The sequence below is a fragment of the Acyrthosiphon pisum genome, chromosome A2 (assembly GCF_005508785.2).
Source record: "Acyrthosiphon pisum isolate AL4f chromosome A2, pea_aphid_22Mar2018_4r6ur, whole genome shotgun sequence".
NCBI classification, from domain to species: domain Eukaryota; kingdom Metazoa; phylum Arthropoda; class Insecta; order Hemiptera; family Aphididae; genus Acyrthosiphon; species Acyrthosiphon pisum.
This window is the reverse complement of record NC_042495.1, coordinates 37617642-37622907: the sequence shown is the minus strand read 5'-3', so window position 1 is coordinate 37622907 and position 5266 is coordinate 37617642.

The window sequence follows — 5266 nt, the reverse complement described above, 5'->3', positions numbered from 1 at the left end:
TGGGAAATTTTCACTTTTGACCCCCCAAAATACCAACTAGATTCACTTTCCTTTCAGAAAAGGTACAACTTTTGAAAATCGAAGCATTTTTACTGCTCGAAAGTTGTCGTCAGACACAAAAAAAAAAAAAAAAACACACATCATTGTAAAATCAATACATTCATCACTTCGTTCAGAATCTAAAATAACTAAGGATCAAAATGCCGTGAAAATTCGGGATAATTCAGGAAAAGAACCATCTTTTTCCCAGAGCTTTGGAAAATGTGGAAAAATTGGAGAATATTAAAAATTTAAATAATACATTCCCAATAAAACCGAAGTTTTTGAAAAATTAAAAAATTTTATTTAAATATTAAAATAATCTGAGTAAAAAAAAAAAACCATTTTAAAAAAAAGATAAGAAAACCTGTCATTGTCATTTCACATTTGCTAATACGGTTATCAATTGACCCCGAAAATAAATTACCTGTTTTTTTAAATGTTATATAATTAATATTACTTATACCTAAGTTGTAAATAAATATAAACAGCGCTCGATTGACAAATGAGTTACGACAACGCATTAATTGTTAGGAAAATTTTAATTAATTTAATTTTAATTTTAATAAATAATAATAGTTTTATTAGTTTATTATTAATATCACAATCACTGAATCACACTAGAATCATACCTATCCGTCACCGTTTACTGGCTTGGTAAGGCTGTTGGCTTTGGCTGTTGGCTAATGAGCTGGTTTTCGTTAATTTTCTTCGAAATCCATAAATATTATAAACCAATATTAATCTATTAACTGATTCAACTAAAATCGTACGCTCAAACTAGTAAAGTCCCGACTTAGGTGAACCATATGGCAAACAAATTTAAAAAATACAGGGGAAAAAACAGATTTTGCTTTTCATTCAAAAAATCATGCCTTAACTGCGTACCTATCTATAATATTATTTTATGTTACGTATCATGTAAATTTTGATTTCGTGTGGTGTGCAAGGTAGAAATGCATTTATGTACACGTAATATATAATGTGATTTATTCATGTGTTATAAATAAGCACTATGCTCCAAGGTTTATTCGTTATATGCAATATACATAATGCATTATACTAATGCTATGTATTTCCATTGTCCATAAAAAATGCAATTTTAACTTTTTACAATGTAGTAAATAATATCTCGTTTTAGGACCTGTAAAACCTACTGATTACTACCATATGCTTTCCAAAATTGGTAGTTACTACTTTTAAGTATCAAACTAAATTCTAACCAATAACTTACTAAATAAGAATACTTGGTTCATAAAAGTTTTGTAGGTTAGGAAAAAACAATATTAATTGTTTACACTATCTCGCTGCAATTATAAAGCCATTGCAAATATTTTGTACATCTATAAATAAATTGTAGGTATAATTTATTAATGAGCCGATAAAACATTCATTTACGTTTTGTAGTAAATATATTCTGATTTATTCGAAAGCTCAATTATTACGTGTTTATATCATTCATGTAATATTATAAATTATTCCATACTTTACTTCTTTAAATATATATAATTACTTAAATAAAATAAATAGATATATGGGTATTTCCTCCTAATATTAGTATAAATACATATAATTTCATTTTCATTTTTAAGATATTTACTGGAATACGTGATCAGTTTTGAAAATATAATTGCATTATAATTTAGTATTGAGATAGATTTACTACTTACTAGTACCTAAGCATAAAAACTAAAATAATGAAATATAAAGAATTTAAATTAAGTATAAGTAGCTTGACTTTTTATGCCATTTTTTGATTATCTGTCTTTTTTCTATTTGAGGTAGTTTCACTGCCGTTTTAGAGGAATGCCTCTATTTAATTCCTTATTGTGAATTACAATTGTTACCTAATAATTCTAAAAAAAAAAAAACTATGTTGATAAACGAAAAGTAATTTAATTCACCTGTTAAAAAATCCAATCATATATTCAATTATAAACTAAATAGAGTACCTATCTGTAAATAAGATCAAAATATTAATTACAAAAAATCATAATAAAAAATTGCCCATAAATAAATAAGTGTGGGTTAGTGTGATACTTTCCTCAATACTCTTACCTATATTATACGGTTTGATTCCTGTGTTATATATATTCAATATTACACACATATGTTGTTTTAGTAAATTGTATAGAAAGTATAAGTATAATATCGAAATTAATTCTATTATCTTTAGCGGAGCATTTAAAATTCTTTAATTTTAAACTTTTCAGTTGGTTTCTAGTAGACAATTTGATCTAGTTAGGTTATTTATGTACAATACTGAATTATTATACCATGAACCTATACAATTATTATAATTATCTATGTGGGCAGTAAGATAAAAAAGGTGGGCAAGTGAGTGTCGCTCTGCTGTACAGTAAGTTACAAGTGGATCACTGTATAATGGATGGAATTAAATTTTAATTCAAATATGATATATCAATGTATAAGAAAAACGATCCTGAGCGGAGACGGTATGTCAGTCTAGGTATAAGACATATTATATACTTATCTATGGTATTAAAAAAAAAATTGACCTCTAATAAATTCCAAATTGATCATATCATAATATCCATTAGGTACTTATAACGCGTTATACATCAACAACAAATCGTAATACTATCATAGATATATAATAGTATACTTTAGAAGTTTAAGTACCCCTGAATAATATTATACAATCACAAGTCATAACAAAATAATTAAAATAGTTATTCTAGGTTTTTTTAATATGTAATTTCGTCCAAATTTGAACTTAAAATTACTATAAAAATAAACTGTGCTTATGTATTTTTTTAGATTTTTTGGTAACAGAATTAACTATTTACGTGGAATCTTGTTATCAATTTTCAATCTTTAGATATAAAAGTTGAACATTTTATAAATTTTTAACTAAAAAATAATTATTCAATTTTAAATTTGATTAATTTTGTCAAAATTCAATCTTTATAAATGCTTATAAAAAAAAATTGTGACTGTATTTTTAATATTTTTCAAATGCTCGTAAAAATTTAATTTTACTTTCTTATAGACATTTTTTTTGTTGATAAAGGTAGATAATCTTATAAGGAATATTGTATTACATTTTTAAATCTTAGATTTAAAAAGAAAAACTTTTACGAATTCTTAACCCAAAATAATTTGCTAATTTTCGTGATTTTTCTATATTTTGGTAATTTTTGAACTTTAAATGCTAATAAAATAAAACTGTGATTAAGGATTTTTAATATTTTTAAATGTCATTGTAACAATATAGTAGGAGCCTTGTATTAAATTTTCAAGTACTTTTACTCAACAAATAAAGTTTTATTGACATTCATAGAAAAAAAACTAATAAAATTGGAAACTGAAAATGTTCCTAAACAGTTTAAAAAAAATCAAAATATTTTGAAAATTTTATTATGTATAGAAAATTGAAATATAAACAACCAGTGAAAATTTCAAAAACCAAAATCAATTTTGCGTAAAAATTCCCGTTTTTCCTTAATTTTTCTTTTGTTTTTCACGGCGTTTTTGAAAATTACTGGGAATTTAAAATTTTGACTTCCCAATGCACCAACAATATTCACTTTCCCATCGAACAAGATATTGAATTTGAAAATCGAAGCATTATTTCGATTACTTATCGTGTACACAAACACAAAAAAAAAAACACATCATTGTAAAATCAACACATTCATCGTTCCACTCAGAATCTAAAAACAACATATTATTTTTGATTGGTTTACAATTGTGTCTTATGTAAAAAAATGACTTCACAAGAAAAATTTTCATGGCTTTTAAAATTTTTACATTTTGATAAATATTTCTTTATCTGAAAGAAGAAGAATTCTTACAAGCCCCATTGAACTCCAAATTTTCATTTTATTTCAAATAAAGGTTTAAAATAGTTTGTAAAAATAAACTTAAAATTGTAACTTTTCTAAAAACATAGGTATTATAAAGTTTAATATTAAAATATTGAAAAATAGATTTAAATATGACCTTTAGAATATTACCCTCTATGTATTAGTTAAAAAACAAATTATCAAATTTGGTTAATTTTACAGGACATGATCATTATTCCCGTAGAGTATATTTTTATGGACAAAATGACGTTGGCATCGGGTGCCTTAATAATATAGATGGCATAAATGCATAGTATTACAATATTCAATTATATAAAACAAATTATTATATTTCATTATGTTATGATTATGTGTGTATGAAAATATATATCATACAAAAAAAAAAAAATTATAATATTTAAACAAATCTAAATCTATTTGAATTGCTTAAAAATTAATAATATCTATCTATTTATATAAAAAAAAAGCTTAGAGGTCATTAACCTTGGCATATTTTTTAAATGTAACTTATGAATTATAATTTATAAATATATATTTGTGTTTAAAAATAACTTATACATTTGTATAAACACTTTTATATTATTAAGTTTTAACAATACAGTTTTACTTGGTATTTAAAAAAACTTGGTTGTTTCAGTTGCTTAGTTATATGTTATATATAGCCAATATAGATACCTAAGTACATTGTACATAACGATATTTCAACAACGACAAGGATAAAGCACATGTTATGAACATCAGTTATGAATAACATATTTTATGGTATTATGTTATATTGTTATATTGTTATGTATACTCATATGCGCAAATAGTGTTTGGGATTTGGGGGGGGGCTAAAGCCTTATTTTTATAATATTGAATAAGCTTAAGACAAAATGTAGGAAATGTTTGAGAGGCTATGGACATTTTTGGGAGGGCTTAGCCCCTAAAGCCCCCCTATTTGTGCCTATGTGTATACTATTCAGTAAATTATTTAAAGTATATTATTAAAATGTATTTATTTATTACCGAGCTTATATTATATTTAAATTACTAACGTCCATCTTATTAAATAAAGATTAGTTTAATGTTGAGGAAATCAAACATTATAGATTACTGATTGTGGTGTATAATATATGTATAGACATTAGACACCTAATAGTTAATAGGCAATATTTACTAAATAATGAATACTAAATATATAGGTATAAATGTATAATAAATAATAGAAAAATGAAATGATTTGACCATGATTTACAAAATAAAAATGTTTCTAAAATAAACGAAAATAAGAATAACGCCTGACCTAAACTAAACTTATCCATGCATACCATAGAGTAAGTCTCACTCTATGATGCATACTCACTATGTAGGTACCTAATCTAAAAGGGATAAACAAAGATATTGCAGGTTCGTAT